Source organism: Oncorhynchus mykiss, chromosome 3 (assembly GCF_057628025.1).
Source record: "Oncorhynchus mykiss isolate SJ-2025 chromosome 3, ASM5762802v1, whole genome shotgun sequence".
Taxonomy (NCBI): Eukaryota; Metazoa; Chordata; class Actinopteri; order Salmoniformes; family Salmonidae; genus Oncorhynchus; species Oncorhynchus mykiss.
In genome coordinates, this window is record NC_143024.1 from 80318442 (window position 1) to 80340590 (window position 22149).

The 22149-nt window shown below is 39.6% G+C and overlaps 1 long non-coding RNA gene across 1 annotated transcript; it reads right to left on the minus strand.

Annotated features, from left to right (window-relative positions):
* Positions 1–18860: 18860 nt before the first annotated feature.
* LOC110520471 (uncharacterized) lies at positions 18861–21428 on the minus strand. The gene is made up of 2 exons (XR_002472988.3): positions 21240–21428; positions 18861–20603 (listed from the first exon to the last, which is right to left on the minus strand). It is a non-coding gene; the product is annotated as an uncharacterized LOC110520471 (long non-coding RNA).
* Positions 21429–22149: the final 721 nt, after the last annotated feature.

Here is a 22149-nt window from a genome sequence, read left to right on the forward strand (position 1 = left end):
CCACAGAGAAACAAACACTGTCAGGTCATCATCACTATTACTGTCCAACACCACATAGAAACAGCCACTGTCAGGTCATCATCAATAATACTGTCCTAAACCACAGAGAAACAAACACGGTCAGGTCATCACTACTACTGTCCTACACCACAGAGAAACAATGACTGTCAGGTCATCATCACTACTACTGTCCTACACCACAGAGAAACAATGACTGTCAGATCATCATCAGTACAACTGTCCTAAACCACAGAGAAACAAACACGGTCAGGTCATCGCTACTACCATCCTACACCACAGAGAAACAAACACTGTCAGGTCATCAATACTACTGCACCACACCACAGAGAGAAAAAACACTGTCAGGTCATCATCACTACTACTGTCCTACACCACAGAGAAACAAACACTGTCAGGTCATCATCACTACTACTGTCCAACACCACAGAGAAACAAACACTGTCAGGTCATTATTACTACTACTGTCCAACACCACAGAGAAACAAACACTGTCAGGTCATTATTACTACTGTCCTACACCACAGAGAAACAGCCACCATCAGGTCATCAATACTACTGTCCTACACCACAGAGAAACAAACACTGTCAGATCATCTCTACTACTGTCCAACACCACATAGAAACAAACACTGTCAGGTCATCATCAATAATACTGTCCTAAACCACAGAGAAACAAACACGGTCAGGTCATCACTACTACTGTCCTACACCACAGAGAAACAATGACTGTCAGATCATCATCAGTACTACTGTCCTACACCACAGAGAAACAAACACTGTCAGGTCATCATCACTACTACTGTCCAACACCACATAGAAACAGCCACTGTCATGTCATCAATACTACTGTCCAACACCACAGAGAAACAAACACTGTCAGATCATCTCTACTACTGTCCTACACCACAGAGAAACAGCCACTGTCATGTCATCACTACTACTGTCCTAAACTACAGAGAAACAAACATTGTCAGGTCATCATCACTACTACTGTAATACACCACAGAGAAACAAACACTGTCAGGTCATCATCACTACTACTGTCCTACACCACAGAGAAACAAACACTGTCAGGTCATCATCAATACTATTGTCCTACACCACAGCGAAACAAACACTGTCAGGTCGTCATTACTACTTCTGTCCTACAACACAGAGAAACAAACACTGTCAGGTCATCATCACTACTACTGTCCAACACCACATAGAAACAGCCACTGTCAGGTCATCAATACTACTGTCCTACACCACAGAGAAACAAACACTGTCATGTCATCACTACTACTGTCCTACACCACAGAGAAAAAGCCACCGTCAGGACATCATTACTACTGTCCTACAACACAGAGAAACAAACACTGTCAGGTCATCAGCACTACTACTGTCCTACAACACAGAGACACAATCACTGTCAGGTAATCACTACTACTGTACAACACCACAGAGAAACAAACACTGTCAGGTCATCATCAATACAACTGTCCTAAACCACAGAGAAACAAACACTGTCAGGTCGTCATTACTACTTCTGTCCTACATCACAGAGAAACAAACACTGTCAGGTCATCTTCAATACTACTGCCAGACATCACAGAGAAACAAACACTGTCAGGTCATCATCACTACTGTCCTACACCACAGAGAAACAATGACTGTCAGGTCATCATCGCTACTACCATCCTACACCACAGAGAAACAAACACTGTCAGGTCATCAGCACTACTACTGTCCTACAACACAGAGACACAATCACTGTCAGGTAATCACTACTACTGTACAACACCACAGAGAAACAAACACTGTCAGGTCGTCATTACTACTTCTGTCCTACAACACAGAGAAACAAACACTGTCAGGTCATCTTCAATACTACTGCCAGACATCACAGAGAAACAAACACTGTCAGGTCATCATCACTACTGTCCTACACCACAGAGAAACAATGACTGTCAGGTCATCATCGCTACTACCATCCTACACCACAGAGAAACAAACACTGTCAGGTCATCAATACTACTGCACCACACAACAGAGAAAAAAAACACTGTCAGGTCATCATCAATACTACTGTCCTACACCACAGAGAAACAAACACTGTCAGGTCATCATCACTACTACTGTCCTACACCACAGAGAAACAAACACTGTCAGGTCATCATCACTATTACTGTCCAACACCACATAGAAACAGCCACTGTCAGGTCATCATCAATAATACTGTCCTAAACCACAGAGAAACAAACACGGTCAGGTCATCACTACTACTGTCCTACACCACAGAGAAACAATGACTGTCAGGTCATCATCACTACTACTGTCCTACACCACAGAGAAACAATGACTGTCAGATCATCATCAGTACAACTGTCCTAAACCACAGAGAAACAAACACGGTCAGGTCATCGCTACTACCATCCTACACCACAGAGAAACAAACACTGTCAGGTCATCAATACTACTGCACCACACCACAGAGAGAAAAAACACTGTCAGGTCATCATCACTACTACTGTCCTACACCACAGAGAAACAAACACTGTCAGGTCATCATCACTACTACTGTCCAACACCACAGAGAAACAAACACTGTCAGGTCATTATTACTACTACTGTCCAACACCACAGAGAAACAAACACTGTCAGGTCATTATTACTACTGTCCTACACCACAGAGAAACAGCCACCATCAGGTCATCAATACTACTGTCCTACACCACAGAGAAACAAACACTGTCAGATCATCTCTACTACTGTCCAACACCACATAGAAACAAACACTGTCAGGTCATCATCAATAATACTGTCCTAAACCACAGAGAAACAAACACGGTCAGGTCATCACTACTACTGTCCTACACCACAGAGAAACAATGACTGTCAGATCATCATCAGTACTACTGTCCTACACCACAGAGAAACAAACACTGTCAGGTCATCATCACTACTACTGTCCAACACCACATAGAAACAGCCACTGTCATGTCATCAATACTACTGTCCAACACCACAGAGAAACAAACACTGTCAGATCATCTCTACTACTGTCCTACACCACAGAGAAACAGCCACTGTCATGTCATCACTACTACTGTCCTAAACTACAGAGAAACAAACATTGTCAGGTCATCATCACTACTACTGTAATACACCACAGAGAAACAAACACTGTCAGGTCATCATCACTACTACTGTCCTACACCACAGAGAAACAAACACTGTCAGGTCATCATCAATACTATTGTCCTACACCACAGCGAAACAAACACTGTCAGGTCGTCATTACTACTTCTGTCCTACAACACAGAGAAACAAACACTGTCAGGTCATCATCACTACTACTGTCCAACACCACATAGAAACAGCCACTGTCAGGTCATCAATACTACTGTCCTACACCACAGAGAAACAAACACTGTCATGTCATCACTACTACTGTCCTACACCACAGAGAAAAAGCCACCGTCAGGACATCATTACTACTGTCCTACAACACAGAGAAACAAACACTGTCAGGTCATCAGCACTACTACTGTCCTACAACACAGAGACACAATCACTGTCAGGTAATCACTACTACTGTACAACACCACAGAGAAACAAACACTGTCAGGTCATCATCAATACAACTGTCCTAAACCACAGAGAAACAAACACTGTCAGGTCGTCATTACTACTTCTGTCCTACATCACAGAGAAACAAACACTGTCAGGTCATCTTCAATACTACTGCCAGACATCACAGAGAAACAAACACTGTCAGGTCATCATCACTACTGTCCTACACCACAGAGAAACAATGACTGTCAGGTCATCATCGCTACTACCATCCTACACCACAGAGAAACAAACACTGTCAGGTCATCAATACTACTGCACCACACAACAGAGAAAAAAAACACTGTCAGGTCATCATCAATACTACTGTCCTACACCACAGAGAAACAAACACTGTCAGGTCATCATCACTACTACTGTCCTACACCACAGAGAAACAAACACTGTCAGGTCATCATCACTATTACTGTCCAACACCACATAGAAACAGCCACTGTCAGGTCATCAATACTACTGTCCTACACCACAGAGAAACAAACACTGTCAGATCATCTCTACCACTCTCCTACACCACAGAGGAACAGCCACTGTCAGGTCATCACTACTACTGTCCTACACCACAGAGAAACAAACACTGTCAGGTCATCAATACTACTGCACCACACCACAGAGAAAAAAAACACTGTCAGGTCATCATCACTACTACTGTCCTACACCACAGAGAAACAAACACTGTCAGGTCATCATCACTACTACTGTCCAACACCACAGAGAAACAAACACTGTCAGGTCATTATTACTACTACTGTCCAACACCACAGAGAAACAAACACTGTCAGGTCATTATTACTACTGTCCTACACCACAGAGAAACAGCCACCATCAGGTCATCACTAGTACTGTCCTACACCACAGAGAAACAATGACTGTCAGGTCATCATCACTACTACTGTCCTACACCACAGAGAAACAATGACTGTCAGATCATCATCAGTACAACTGTCCTAAACCACAGAGAAACAAACACGGTCAGGTCATCGCTACTACCATCCTACACCACAGAGAAACAAACACTGTCAGGTCATCAATACTACTGCACCACACCACAGAGAAAAAAAACACTGTCAGGTCATCATCACTACTACTGTCCTACACCACAGAGAAACAAACACTGTCAGGTCATCATCACTACTACTGTCCAACACCACAGAGAAACAAACACTGTCAGGTCATTATTACTACTACTGTCCAACACCACAGAGAAACAAACACTGTCAGGTCATTATTACTACTGTCCTACACCACAGAGAAACAGCCACCATCAGGTCATCACTAGTACTGTCCTACACCACAGAGAAACAAACACTGTCAGGTAATTATTACTACTACTGTCCTACACCACAGAGTAACAAACACTGTCAAGTCATCAGCACTACGACTGTCCTACACCACAGAGAAACAAACACTGTCAGGTCATCATCACTTCTACTGTCCTACACCAAAGAGAAACAGTCACCGTCAGGTCATCTCTACTACCATCCTACACCACAGAGAAACAAACACTGTCAGGTCATCAGTACTACTGCACCACACCACAGAGAAAAAAAACACTGTCAGGTCATAATCACTACTACTGTCCTACACCACAGAGAAACAAACACTGTCAGGTCATCATCACTACTACTGTCCTACACCACAGAGAAACAAACACTGTCAGGTCATCATCAATACTACTGTCCAACACCACATAGAAACAGCCACTGTCAGGTCATCAATACTACTGTCCTACACCACAGAGAAACAAACACTGTCAGATCATCTCTACTACTCTCCTACACCACAGAGGAACAGCCACTGTCAGGTCATCACTACTACTGTCCTACACCACAGAGAAACAAACACTGTCAGATCATCTCTACTACTGTCCTACACCACAGAGAAACAAACACTGTCAGATCATCTCTACTACTGTCCAACACCACATTGAAACAAAAACTGTCAAGTCATCATCAATACTACTGTCCTAAACCAAAGAGAAACAAACACGGTCAGGTCATCACTACTACTGTCCTACACCACAGAGAAACAATGACTCTCAGATCATCATCACTACTACTGTCCTACACCACAGAGAAACAATGACTGTCAGATCATCATCAGTACTACTGTCCTACACCACAGAGAAACAAACACTGTCAGGTCATCATCACTACTACTGTCCAACACCACAGAGAAACAAACACTGTCAGGTCATTATTACTACTGTCCTACACCACAGAGAAACAGCCACCATCAGGTCATCACTACTACTGTCCTACACCACAGAGAAACAAACACTGTCAGGTCATCAATACTACTGCACCACATCACAGAGAAAAAAAAACACTGTCAGGTCATCATCACTACTACTGTCCTACACCACAGAGAAACAAACACTGTCAGGTCATCATCACTACTACTCTCCTACACCACAGAGGAACAGACACTGTCAGGTCATCACTACTACTGTCCTACACCACAGAGAAACAAGCACTGTCAGATCATCTCTACCTCTGTCCTACACCACAGAGAAACAAACACTGTCAGATCATCATCAGTACTACTGTCCTACACCACAGAGAAACAAACACTGTCAGGTCATCATCAATACTACTGTCCTAAACCACAGAGAAACAAACACGGTCAGGTCATCACTACTACTGTCCTACACCACAGAGAAACAATGACTCTCAGGTCATCATTACTACTACTGTCCTACACCACAGAGAAACAATGACTGTCAGATCATCATCAGTACTACTGTCCTACACCACAGAGAAACAAACACTGTCAGGTCATCATCACTACTACTGTCCAACACCACAGAGAAACAAACACTGTCAGGTCATTATTACTACTACTGTCCTACACCACAGAGAAACAAACACTGTCAGGTCATCACTACTACTGTCCTACACCACAGAGAAACAAACACTGTCAGATCATCACTACTACTGTCCTACACCACAGAGTAACAAACACTGTCATGTTATCTTCACTACTACTGTCCTACACCACAGAGAAACAGCCACTGTCAGGTCATTATTACTACTGTCCTAAACCACAGAGAAACAAACACTGTCAGGTCATTATTACTACTGTCCTACACCACGGAGAAACAGCCACCATCAGGACATCATTACTACTGTCCTACAGCACAGAGAAACAAACACTGTCAGGTCATCACTACTACTACTGTCCTACACTACAGAGACACAAACACTGTCAGGTCATTATCACTACTACTGTCCTACACCATAGAGAAACAAACACTGTCAGGTCATCATCACTACTACTGTCCTACACCACAGTACACTGTCAGAAAACATGAGCCAACACCTTCACTATGGTGAATAACTTAAACAATAAAGAAATACACTTAGGAAAAAGAATGAACAGCATGTCAGAAATCAGCTGAAGCAATTAAATTATCCATAGAATCTAATCACTTCTGGGGGATTTGGAACAAACTAAACAAAAAACAACACAAAGAGTTATCTATCCAAAATAAAGATGTATGGGTAAACCACTTCTCCAAACGTTTTGAACTATAACAATGCTCAAACAAAAAAACATATACATGATCAAATACAAATTTAAGAATGAACTATTAAAGACTACCAGAACCCAGTGGATTCTCCAATTACATTGAATGAAATACCAGACAAAATACAAACCATCCAACCCAAAAAGGCCTGTGGTGTTGATGGTATCCTAAATTAAATGATAAAATATACAGACCACAAATTCCAAATTGCTGTACTTAAACTCTTTAATATCATCCTCATCTCTGGCATCTTCCCCGATATTTTGAACCCAGGATTGATCACCCCAATCGACAAAAGTCGAGACAAATGTAACCCCAATAACTACCCTTGAATATCAATCAACATGAACCTGGAGACGTGTCTCCTAAGAAAGCTGGTCCTGGGGCTCTGTTCACAAACACCAACACACCCCACAGAGCCCCAGGACAGCAACACAATTAGACGCAACCAAATCATGAGAAAAATAAAATTACTTGACATATTGGAAACAATTAACAAAAAAACGGCACACATTGGAATGTTATTTGGCCCTAAACAGAGAGTACATAGAGGCAGAACACCTGACCACTGTGACTGACCCAAACTTTTAGGAAATTGTTGACTATGTACAGGCTTGCTATTGAGAAAGGCCGCCATAGGCAGATCTGGCTTTCAAGAGAAGACAGGCTATGTGCTCACTGCCCACAAAATTTGTTTGAAACTGAACTGCATTTCCTAACTTCCTGCCATATGTATGACCATACTAGAGACACATATTTCCCTCAGATTACACAGATCCACAAAGAAATGGAAAACAAATCTCATTTTGATAAACTCCCATTTCTACTGGGTTAAATACCACAGTGTGCCATCACAGCAGCAATATTAGTGACCTGTTGGCAAAAGAAAAGGGAAACCAGTGAAGAACAAACACCATTGTCAATACAACCAATATTTCTGTTTATTTTATTTTAAATATTTGCACATAGTTACAACACTGTAATACAGACATAATATGACATTTGAAATATAATGTTTATTGTAAATGTTGTATTGTTTATTACACTTTTGTTTATTATCTATTCACTTGCTTTGGCAATGTTAACATGTGTTTCCTTTGCCAATAAAGCCCTTCAATTGAAATTGAATTGAAATCGAGAGAGGTCACGCTTCCACACCTCTACCTGCTCATCATTAACACCTAGCATCTAGCATCTAGCACGCACACACACACACACACACACACACACACACACACACACACACACACACACACACACACACACACACACACACACACACACACACACACACACACACACACGTCTACATGATGAATAGGGACACCTACATTGACTCAGTCTACCACTGGCACATTTCAAAGGCTTTAATTAAATCTAGAACAACATTGTGGCAAGATAAAACACACACACACACCAGGGTTTCCGTTTGCCAATAATAGAGGTTTTGGGGCAGATAAAAATAATTTATAATAATTTGAGTGGCCAATTGTCCGGGAGAAAAAGAAAAAAATCCCATTGAGAAATAATACTTTTTACCCTATTCATTGATGTAAATACATTTCACTGGTCATGCTTGTCAGTCTATAGGTTCATTTGCATAAATTACTGGTATTAAATTGGTGAGTTTGTACAGTATATTTGTTATGTATCATACAGATACAAAGCCTTTGAGTGGAAAATCTGTCAGAGAGTGAGAGCTGCTGCTACATCTCAAACAGCTAATGGATATGAAATGGAAAGCAGGCTTCATCATCGTGTCACACACCATAACGTAATGAGCTGGGGACAGTACGCATTTTCAAAACAGATACTTCATTGTTTGAAACCTGAACATTTTACTACATATTATGAGGCATGTTTTACCGTGCTTCAATGTAGCCGAGCCAGAATCAGACTATATCTGTGAATGAAATTATTTCAGGTCCACATTCTTTCATTGTCCAGTAGCCAAAAGCACAATCCTAGTCATAAAGAGCATTTGGAAATAAATATTTTTTCACCTTACAGCCTTATTCTAAAATTGACGGAAAAAAAATAATCAATCTACACACAATACCCCATAATGACAAAGCAAAAGACTGAAATATCACAATTACATAAGTATTCAGACCCTTTACTCAGTACTTTGTTGAAGCACCTTTGGCAGCGATTACAGCCTCAAGTCTTCTTGGCTATGACGCTACAAGCGTGGAACACCTGTATTTGGGGAGCGTCGCTGCACAGGTATTTACAGGTCTCTCCAAAGATGTTTGATCAGGTTCAAGTCCAGGCTCTAGCTAGGCCACTCAATCAGAGAATTGTCCTGAAGCCACTCCTGTGTTGTCTTGGCTGTGTGCTTAATGTTGTTGTCCTGATGGAAGGTGAACCTTGGCCCCAGTCTGAGGTCCTGAGCGCTCAGGAGCAGGATTTAATTAAGAATGATGGAGGCCACTGTGTTTTTGGGGACCTTCAATGCTGCAGTTATTTTTTGGTACTCATCCCCAGATCTGTTCCTCGACACAATCCTGTCTCGGAGCTCTACGGACAATTTGTGGCTTGGTTATTGCTCTGACATGCACTGTCAACTGTGAGACCTTATATAGACAAATGTGTGGCTTTCCAAATCATGTCCAATCAATTGAATTTACCACAGGTGGACTCCACCTCAGGTGCATCCTGTTTACAACTCCATCAATGGAAACAGGATGCACCTGAGCTCAATTTCGAGTCTTGTAGAAAACATTTCTAAAAAACGTTTTTTGCATTGTCATTATGGGGTATTGTTTGTAGATTGATGAGGTAGTTCTTTTAATCAATTTCAGAATAAGAGTTTAACGTAGCAAAATGTGCTAAAAGTCAAGGGGTCTGAATGCTTTCCGAATTCACTGTATGTCCATGATACTGACTTTGATGCGTGATTTCGACTGGCTCAGAAAAAGTTGTTAATTCTATGTATGGTACTACAGATATCGAAATTCAAAAGTAAAACATTGTTTCTGAGGTCGGAGAGGCAGACAGCAAGGCTTATATTAACCCCTGCTGTACCAAACTAAATGCTAGGCTTCTATTAACCCCTGCTGTACCAAACTAAATGCTAGGCATATATTAACACCTGCTGTACCAAACTAAATGCTAGGCATATATTAACCCCTGCTGTACCAAACTAAATGCTAGGCTTCTATTAACCCTGCTGTACCAAACTAAATGCTAGGCATATATTAACCCCTGCTGTACCAAACTAAATGCTAGGCATATATTAACCCCTGCTGTACCAAACTAAATGCTAGGCATATATTAACCCACGCTGTACCAAACTAAATGCTAGGCTTATATTAACCCTAGCTGTAAAAAACTAAATGCAAGGCTTATATTATCCTATGCTGTACCAAACTAAATGCTAGGTGTACATTAACCCCTGCTGTACCAAACTAAATGCTAAGGTTATATTAACCCCTGCTGTACCAAACTAAATGCTAAGGTTATATTAACTCCGGCTGCACCAAACTAAATGCTAGGCTTATATTAACCCCTGCTGTACCAAACTAAATGCTAAAGTTATATTAACTCCGGCTGTACCAAACTAAATGCTAGGCATATATTAACCCCTGCTGTACCAAACTAAATGCTAAGGTTATATTAACTCCGGCAGTACCAAACTAAATGCTAGGCATATATTAACCCCTGCTGTACCAAACTAAATGCTAGGCATATATTAACCCCTGCTGTACCAAGCTAAATGCTAAGGTTATATTAACTCCGGCTGTACCAAACTGAATGCTAGGCTTATAGTAACACTGCTGTGCCAAACTAAATGCTAGGCTTATATTAATCGCCGCTGTACCAAGCTAAATGCTAGCCTTGTATTAACCCCTGCTGTACCAAACTAAATGCTAGGCTTATATTAACCCCTGCTGTACCAAACTAAATGCTAGGCTTATATTAACCCCTGCTGTACCAAACTAAATGCTAGGTGTATATTAACCCCTGCTGTACCAAACTAAACGCTAGGTGTATATTAACCAATGCTGTACCAAACTAAATGCTAGGTGTATATTAACCCACGCTGTACCAAACTAAAAGCTAGGTGTATATTAACCCCTGCTGTACCAAACTAAATGCTAGGCATATATTAACCCCTGCTGTACCAAACTAAATGCTAGGCATATATTAACCCCTGCTGTACCAAACTAAATGCTAGGCATATATTAACCCACGCTGTAAAAAACTAAATGCAAGGCTTATATTATCCTATGCTGTACCAAACTAAATGCTAGGTGTACATTAACCCCTGCTGTACCAAACTAAATGCTAAGGTTATATTAACCCCTGCTGTACCAAACTAAATGCTAAGGTTATATTAACTCCGGCTGCACCAAACTAAATGCTAGGCTTATATTAACCCCTGCTGTACCAAACTAAATGCTAAAGTTATATTAACTCCGGCTGTACCAAACTAAATGCTAGGCATATATTAACCCCTGCTGTACCAAACTAAATGCTAAGGTTATATTAACTCCGGCAGTACCAAACTAAATGCTAGGCATATATTAACCCCTGCTGTACCAAACTAAATGCTAGGCATATATTAACCCCTGCTGTACCAAGCTAAATGCTAAGGTTATATTAACTCCGGCTGTACCAAACTGAATGCTAGGCTTATAGTAACACTGCTGTGCCAAAGACTTATATTAACCCCTGCTGTACCAAACTAAATGCTAGGTGTATATTAACCCCCGCTGTACCAAACTAAATGCTAGGCTTCTATTAATCCACGATGTACCGAACTAAATGCTAGGCATATATTAAACCCTGCTGTACCAAACTAAATGCTAGGCTTATATTAACCCCTGCTGTACCAAACTAAATGCTAGGCATATATTAACTCCCGCTGTACCAAACTAAATGCTAGGCATATATTAACTCCCGCTGTACCAAACTAAATGCTAAGGTTATATTAACTCTGGCTGTACCAAACTGAATGTTTATTACTGTGTTTATACCTGTGTTTATACCTGTGTTCCTTCCTGTGTTTATTACTGTGTTTATTCCTGTGTTTATTACTGTGTTTATTCCTGTGTTTATTACTGTGTTTATACATGTGTTTATACCTGTGTTTATACCCGTGTTTAAACCTGTGTTCCTTCCTGTGTTCCTTCCTGTGTTTCTTCCTGTGTTTCTTCCTGTGTTTATTTCTGCATTTATTTCTGTGTTCCTTCCTGTTTTTATTCCTGTGTTTATACCTGTGTTTATTCCTGTGTTTATTACGGTGTTTATTCCTGTGTTTACTACTGTGTTTATACCTGTGTTTATTACTGAGTTTATACCTGTGTTTATACCTGTGTTTGCGTTTCTTCCTGCGTTCCTTCCTGTGTTTATACCTGTGTTTATTACTGTGTTTATACCTGTGTTTATTACTGTGTTCATACCTGTGTTTATACCTGTGTTTATTCCTATGTTTATCACGGTGTTTATTCCTGTGTTTATTACGGTGTTTATTCCTGTGTTTGTTCCTGTGTTAATTACTGTGTTTATTACTGTGTTTATACCTGTGTTTATTCCTGTGTTTATTCCTGTGTTTATTACTGTGTTTATACCTGTGTTTATTACTGTGTTTATTCCTGTCTTCATTCCTGTGTTTATTACTGTGTTTATACCTGTGTTTATACCTGTGTTTATTACTGTGTTTATACCTGTGTTTATTCCTGTGTTTATTCCTGTGTTTATTCCTGTGTTTATACCTGTGTTTATACCTGTGTTTATTACTGTGTTTATTACTGTGTTTATACCTGTGTTTGCGTTTCTTCCTGCGTTCCTTCCTGTGTTTATACCTGTTTTTTCCCCATGTTTATTACTGTGTTTCTTCCTGTGTTTATTACTGTGCTTCTTCTTGTTTTTATTCCTGTGTTTATTACTCTGTTTTTTCTTGTTTTTATTCCTGTGTTTATTACTGTGTTTATACCTGTGTTTCTTCCTGCATTTATTACTGTGTTTATTCCTGTGTTTATTCCTGTGTTTATACCTGTGTTTATACCTGTGTTTATACCTGCGTTTATACCTGTGTTCCTTCCTATGTTTATTACTGTGTTTATTCCTGTGTTTCTTCCTGTGTTTATTACTGTGTTTATACATGTGTTTATACCTGTGTTTATACCTGCGTTTATACCTGTGTTCCTTCCTGTGTTCCTTCCTGTGTTTCATCCTGTGTTTATACCTGTGTTTATACCTGTGTTTATTCCTGTGTTTATACCTGCGTTTATACCTGCGTATATTCCTGTGTTCCTTCCTGTGTTTATACCTGTGTTTATTATTGTGTTTATTACTGTGTTTATACCTGTTTATAACAGTATTTATACCTGTGTTTATACCTGTGTTTATATCTGTGTTTATTACTGTTTCTTCTTGTGTTTATACCTGTGTTTCTTCCTGTGTTTATTACGGAGTTTATACCTGTGTTTATTCCTGTGTTTATACCTGTGTTTCTTCCTGTGTTTATTACGGAGTTCATACCTGTGTTTATTCCTGTGTTTATACCTTTGTTTCTTTCTGTGTTTATTACGGACTTCATACCTGTGTTTATTCCTGTGTTTATACCTGTGTTTATACCTGTGTTTATTACTGTGTTTATTACTGTGTTTATACCTGTGTTTATACCTGTGTTTATTACTGTGTTTATTACGGAGTTTATACCTGTGTTTATTCCTGTGTTTATACCTGTGTTTCTTCCTGTGTTTATTACGGTGTTTATACCTGTGTTTAATCCTGTGTTTATACCTGCGTTTATACCTACGTTTCTTCCTGCGTTTCTTCCTGCGTTTCTTCCTGCGTTTCTTCCTGCATTCTCTCCTGCGTTCTTTCCTGTGTTCATTACTGTGTTTATTGCTGTGTTTATTACTGTGTTTATACCCGTGTTTATTCCTGTGTTTATACCTGTGTTTATTACTGTGTTTATACCTGTGTTTATTACTGTGTTTATTACTATTTTTATACCTGTGTTTATTACTGTGTTTATACATGTGTTTATTCCTGTGTTTATTCCTGTGTTTATTCCTGTGTTTATACCTGTGTTTATTCCTGTGTTTATTACTGTGCTTATTCCTGTGTTTATACCTGTGTTTCTTCCTGTGTTTATTACGGAGTTCATACCTGTGTTTATTCCTGTGTTTATACCTGTGTTTCTTTCTGTGTTTATTACGGAGTTCATACCTGTGTTTATTCCTGTGTTTATACCTGTGTTTATTCCTGTGTTTATACCTGTGTTTATACCTGTGTTTCTTCCTGTGTTTATTACGAGTTTATACCTGTGTTTATTCCTGTGTTTATACATGTGTTTCTTCCTGTGTTTATTACGGAGTTTATACCTGTGTTTATTCCTGTGTTTATACCTGTGTTTCTTCCTGTGTTTATTACGGAGTTCATACCTGTGTTTATTCCTGTGTTTATACCTGTGTTTCTTCCTGTGTTTATTACGGAGTTCATACCTGTGTTTATTCCTGTGTTTATACCTGTGTTTATTACTGTGTTTATTACTGTGTTTATACCTGTGTTTATACCTGTGTTTATTACTGTGTTTATTACGGAGTTTATACCTGTGTTTATTCCTGTGTTTATACCTGTGTTTCTTCCTGTGTTTATTACGGTGTTTATACCTGTGTTTAATCCTGTGTTTATACCTGCGTTTATACCTACGTTTCTTCCTGCGTTTCTTCCTGCGTTTCTTCCTGCATTCTCTCCTGCGTTCTTTCCTGTGTTCATTACTGTGTTTATTGCTGTGTTTATTACTGTGTTTATACCCGTGTTTATTCCTGTGTTTATACCTGTGTTTATTACTGTGTTTATACCTGTGTTTATTACTGTGTTTATTACTATTTTTATACCTGTGTTTATTACTGTGTTTATACATGTGTTTATTCCTGTGTTTATTCCTGTGTTTATTCCTGTGTTTATACCTGTGTTTATTCCTGTGTTTATTACTGTGCTTATTCCTGTGTTTATACCTGTGTTTCTTCCTGTGTTTATTACGGAGTTCATACCTGTGTTTATACCTGTGTTTCTTTCTGTGTTTATTACGGAGTTCATACCTGTGTTTATTCCTGTGTTTATACCTGTGTTTATTCCTGTGTTTATACCTGTGTTTATACCTGTGTTTCTTCCTGTGTTTATTACGGAGTTTATACCTGTGTTTATTCCTGTGTTTATACCTGTGTTTCTTCCTGTGCTTATTACTGTGTTTATACCTGTGTTTATTCCTGTGTTTATACCTGTGTTTCTTCCTGTGCTTATTACTGTGTTTATACCTGTGTTTATTCCTGTGTTTATACCTGTGTTTATTACTGTGTTTATACCTGTGTTTATTACTGTGTTTATTACTATTTTTATACCTGTGTTTATTACTGTGTTTATACATGTGTTTATTCCTGTGTTCATTCCTGTGTTTATTCCTGTGTTTATTCCTGTGTTTATTACTGTGTTTATTCCTGTGTTTATACCTGTGTTTGTTACTATGTTTATACCTTTGTTTAATGCTGTGGTTATTCCTGCGTTTCTTACTGTGTTTCTTCCTGTTTATTACTGTGTTTCTTCCTGTGTTCGTTCCTGTGTTCCTTCCTGTGTTCATTCCTGTGTTCATACCTGTGTTTATACCTGTTTATTCCTGTGTTAATTCCTGTGTTTATACCTTTGTTTAATGCTGTGTTTCTTCCTGCGTTTCTTCCTGCGTTTCTTCCTGCATTTCTTCCTGCGTTTCTTCCTGTGTTTCTTTCTGTGTTTCTTTCTGTGTTTATACCTGTGTTTCTTACAGTGTTTCTTACAGTGTTTATACCTGTGTTTAATACTGTGTTTATACCTGTGTTTCTTCCTGTGTTTCTTCCTGTGTTTATTCCTGTGTTTATTCCTGTGTTCCTTCCTGTATTTATACCTGTTTCTTCCTGTGTTCCTTCCTGTATTTATACCTGTGTTTCTTACAGTGTTTCTTACAGTGTTTATTCCTGTGTTCCTTCCTGTATTTATACCTGTTTCTTCCTGTGTTTCTTCCTGTGTTCCTTCCTGTATTTATACCTGTGTTTCTTACAGTGTTTCTTACAGTGTTTCTTACAGTGTTTATTCCTGTGTTCCTTCCTGTATTTATACCTGTGTTTCTTCCTGTATTTATACCTGTGTTTCTTACAGTGTTTCTTACAGTGTTTCTTACAGTGTTTATTCCTGTGTTCCTTCCTGTATTTATACCTGTGTTTCTTACAGTGTTTCTTACAGTGTTTCTTACTGTGTGTCTTACTGTGTTTATTCCTGTGTGTCTGCCTGTGTTTCTTCCTGTGTTTCTTCCTGTGTTTCTTCCTGTGTTTCTTCCTGTGTTTCTTCCTGTGTTTCTTCCTGTGTTTCTTCCTGTGTTTATACCTGTGTTTCTTCCTGTTTTTATACCTGTGTTTATTCCTGTTTATTACTGTGTTTATACGCATGTTTGTTTGTGTGAAGCTGCAACAAGATCTCATAGTTTCCCTTCTACGTATTATTATTCAATTCTACGTATTATGGATGACTGTCTATTTTTTACGCATTAATTCCGCGTGGTTACAGGGTTAAAACAGAACCAACTCAAAGGTTAACAGTTTAGGCATTACTTCTGAGTGGTTAAGGTTAGGGTTAGGGTTTGGGGAAGGCTTAAGATAAAATAGTTAAATAATAATGCTCTGTTTCTATCAACTTTCATTAAGTAGTCTCATGGCTTTCTAGAGCACAGTGGTCTAAACAAATTATTTGTTTATTTTATTTTTACACTGACTCCAAGCATCACAACTTTGCACCCAGTGCAGGCAGCCTGAAACTACAGCATACACCCATAGAACACCGCTAGACCCTTAATGAACTAATAAAATATTAATAACCACTTTATCGTCCTCCCCTCTTCCTTTTGGTTGTTGTCTTCTCTCACACTCCTCTAATTCATGCCTGACCTTCTTATTCTTCCACTGTTGGTCTTCCTCTCTGTCGTTCTTCCTCTCTGTCGTTCTACCCATCATTTCATATCTGTCCTGTTCTTTCACACAGCAACCAAGTGAATCTGTTATGCCTGCCACTGTTCATGTCTGCCTGTAAACATAGATGATATTGTTTGTTGAGACACACAGGCAGCTCTGACTTAGCATAGAGATGACACTTGTTATTTCCCAGACTCATATACAGACACCCAGTGACAGAACATTAATGTGTACCTACGACACACATTCACCACATGCACAGCTCCATAATGCCTGGCATTTATCTTTGACTTGCAGGTTTGCCTGATTGACGAGACCTCCTGACACACACACATATATTCACACACACGCAAGCTAGCACGCACAGATGCTCTGGTTGTAAAACAGCACTGATCCTTATAATTATTAATATCTGGAGGGAAGCCTCGAGAATAGAATCAATCCTTGTACTTCCACAAAACAAAATACCTTCCTGTCTTGTGGAACCACTACTGACATTCACTGTATCTCACGTGTCACTCTGCCTCAAATTCCTGGAAACACACAGTTAAATAAGTATTTGAAACCGCTACACAGTAACTTCAAGCATCTACCTTAATAGGGCAGTACAGTAGAACCCCCACAGAAAACACTCCAGTGTACACACACTCCAGGGAACTCTCTCCCTCCCTCTCTCTCTTTCTATCACTCTCTCTGTCACACTCTGATATTTGTGTGTGAGTGACATGAGTCCCTTGGTAGAGAGGGCCGATGGGAAAAGGTGTCCTAACAGGCCAATTCACTCTCCCTGCACAGAGGGGAAGGAAGACAAGGAGATAAAGACTGAAAGAGAAAAAGGAGTGAAAAAGAGGGAAAGGGCAGGAAGTGGATAATAGAAATGAGTGGGAGATGACTAACTCATCTCTCTGTCACACACACACACACACACACACATCAAATATACACATACTCCATGACTAAATGACAGCCACTGGGTCCCTGGCTGCTGCTGTGATATTGGCAGGCCAGCACAGTGCCTGTCAATAAAGCCTTTGCTGCAGGCCACAGGGCCAGGACCCCGTGCTGTTTGCCCAGGTGTCTGATCTATATTTGAGTCCGTTCACGCCCCATCTGAGCAAGTACGGGGCACCTCCTGGGGGGTGGGGGGGGGGGGGAGAGAGGGAACGGGGTATATGCCAACAAACAGTACTCATAGAAGGCCTGCTGAACCTAAAGGGAAAGTAGTCACCATCCACACAAACACACTGAGAAGCAGGTGCTTAGGCACACAAACTGTACGTGAAGAGATTATAGACCATCAAGGAAAGTCAACATGAGAAGCTACATCACCTAAAACAACCCCATCACCATGGTAACCAAACAGAGACAGCCACAGCCCTATTGTACTGAGTGAACGGGCCTGAACCTAGAGTCAGTCAGCTCCTACCTTATACACAATGAGACAGAGAGAAGCTGGAGATAATGACCTTATGAATACACAACACAGAGAGAGAGAGACAGAGAGACAGAGATAGGACAAAAGGGTTGGATGATCAAATTAAAAAGAAAGTGAGACCTGAAACACGCATTCACGCACCAATGAACAAACGCACATGCACACACACACACAAACACGTATGCAAGCTAGCATGCATGGATGTACACATACACACATAACACACACTGTTCTCTCTGGCTGATAGTTGACAACTTAATCAAATGTAAATCAAAACTAACAGGAAATCAATGTGAAATCAACAAAAATGTTCGGTGAAATGTTTATCAAAATGTATCAAAATCCAAAATTCCTTTACATTATTAAATACATTGCATAAATTGATACACAATTCCAAACAGTTTTCTACGTTGATTCAACATCATACCTTTATTTTCATTTTTTTTAAATTATGATGTGGAAACAACATTGATTCAACCAGTTTGTGCATACCATCAAGTATTCCAATGACTTGCTAGAGCCTTGTGAACATCAGTAGTGCAGTTCACAATTATCTGTTTCACCTGTACTTATACCTGTGTTCTCTGTTTGTCTGTTGCCAGTTCATTTTGTTTCGTCAAGACTCACAGCATTTTCCTGTGCTCCTGTCTTTCTCTAGTTCCTGTTTTCTAGCTTTCCCGGTTGACCATCCTGCCTGCCCTGACCCTGACTGCCGTTCTGTACCTTTCGGACTCTGTTCTGGACTACTGACCTCTGACCTGTCGTTTGCCTGCCCCCTGTTTCTGTAATAAACCTTTGTTACTTCAAAACTGTCTGCATCTGGGTCTTCTCCTGAGCCTTGATAGAAACTAATGTTGGTTTAGCATACTGTTATTATTTAACCAATCCACAGGCTTTTCCTTTTGGGACGGGATTTGAATGCAGCATCACGAGATAAAACATTCGCATTTCACCGAGCGCAAAATGTTCGTTGCCACATTGTGGCCACTGAAGTGGTGTGAGCAACTAGTGCTAGCAATTCAATGAATAACTATCCCAAAATGAAGATATCTGACACAAATAATCAAGTAACTGAATCAATCTCCACACTACCTGTTAATGAAGTTGACACCAACCATAACAAGTATCCTACGGTATAGTATCCTACGGTATAGGATCCTCCTCTCGCTAATTGCTTGGTCTGCTGCTCCAACACTGTGCACATAACAGGTAAGCTGCCATGCATGATATCATACAGGCTACAATTTTTTTAGATAGCTAAATCTATTTGACTGACTCTTTAAGAATGATTCATAGCCAGTGATTTTTCACTGTGAAGCTACGATTGCATTAGAGCTGTTGTTTTCTAATGAGGAGTCTTGCATTATGACTCATTCATACTATCAAATATTATTAGATCACACTGATGATCAAGATTACATGGTTTGATATTTATTGAAAAGTGATATGATGCAATCTAACTAGATTAGAGGCCTAGGCTACTTCATCCTAATATAAACTAGATGCTTTGGATACAAAACAAATACTGGCATTTGATGAAGGATAATATATCTAATAAAATGATATGAATGCATATAAAACATGAATACTTTCAATCAAATGAATAGAGCATTGTAATAGTATTGAAGCCTTTCTCTCTCCTTGCAGGGGATTAGACAGATGAACTGCAGATACTAGATGCCCAAGCCTCAAAACCAGAAACGTGGAGACATCAACACTTACAATTTAGAATAATCTTAACAAGTTTTCCTGTATCTGTGCATAAGTCCTAAGTTTTTGTTCCAGCCCTTCAGTAACACCTAATTCAACTAATTGTGATCCGAATTGAAAAGTTGCACACAATGCTATTCCCTGGGACAGAAATCACATCTCCATTTTAGAATGCACATCATACATTAATGTCCTAACAAATTTGCATGATAATCAAATCTATTTCTATCTAACATTGTGGTGTTCTGAATAATATCCTTGGATATGGTGATTTCCTGGTGCCTGGGAGGTTCACACCAAGTTATTTACATCTGCAGGGTGTCAGGGTGGGATGTCCGTCAACCTGGATCAGGCAGAGACAAGGGGGGAGAAAATAACCTCTGCTCAAATTTCAGTGCTGGTTCAGGTTGTTGTAAGAGTAAAATAACTTAGCTTCTAATTGTAACTGGTAACACCAACCCCAATGGTGCAACACAATATGGAAAGGGAAAGTGGCAAGAGAAAGTTAGCTAGGTAAACAGACACTGCATGCAGCTAATTAGCTAAACAATCTAAACAGAATGCACCTTTTTCATCAGATGTTGTTAAATATGTTACCTTCAAACGAGTTGGGCACGACTTTTCTCCAGCCAAGCCAATGGCGTAAAACGCAATCAGGTAACAAAACTATTTGCTACATGTCTTTAGCTGGATAGCAAGACCACCAATTAATGATTTAAAAAACCTTACGGGTCTTCACAATTGACAAATTGCTGAATCTACGATTAGTTAGTTTAGTTGTTCATCTCTAAACAGCCGATAAGCAGGATGAGATCTCCAGCCAGGTAGCTATGCGTCCTACATGTTAGTTAGCTAGTTAGCTTGCTAGCTTGGCAACGGGCTGATAAACACCAGTTACCCAACTTTCAAATTCACAATTCATATTAAAGTAACTTACTATTTTAACATAATTTGACTAATAAATAAACATTGCACTTACATTTCATGAAGTTATTCCTTATTCTTCTGGAAAATGGTATCCCAAGCGAGGACTTCTGTCTGCCATTAATTCAGAAATTGTTTAAATGTTCGCTGCGCCACAAGGTGTTGTGGGATAGTGACATGCCAATGTTGAGGTCCTGATGATAAATTAGGTCCGTGCTGTCTGGTAGCCTTGGGACATCCCTACCCCACCTAAGTTGAAATGTAAAATGGTTAAGGTATGGGTTAATGTTAGGGTTAGGTAGGGTTTATGGTTAAGGTTTGGGTAATGGTTAAAGGTAGGGACGGATTGCACTGACCCTAGAAATTCTGCTTCAAAAGGCAGCATCCTTATTATCGCCAGCTGCTGTCTCGTTAAACCATTAATAAGCATAAATTCACCTGCATAGCTGATCTCAATTGCAACCACTATTGGTCACCTCATTACCACTCACTAAAAGCTGCTCGCAACCAGTCTTTCAAGATATTTTTGCCCTCTGGTTGGTATTGGGATCGCAACAACTTGGTCCTTTTTGAACAGACGAAGGGCAATGTATCTATTTGACAAGCATCCCGTACAATATAAATAAAGTATTTCCTCGTTAACCAGTGGGCGTGTAGCTCCCCTGACTGCTGAGAAGAAGGAAAATCAGCCAATGCAGAAGAGCAGTTTTTCCCTTTAGTTAAAACAATTAAGATTTCGCTCTACTTTAGGAATTGTTTCAGTTAGAGAAAAATGTGCCACTTTCAATGTTACATACCAAAACAAACTATGTAAGACTTATTAGTATGCAAAACTAACTGTGCAATATAGAGCATTAGAGTAGGATTCTATTGCATTAAACAAAAACAACAGACCGTGACGCTATGACACCGAGTACAGGCAACTACACATAGACAATAACCCACGAAATGCCCAAAGAAGATGG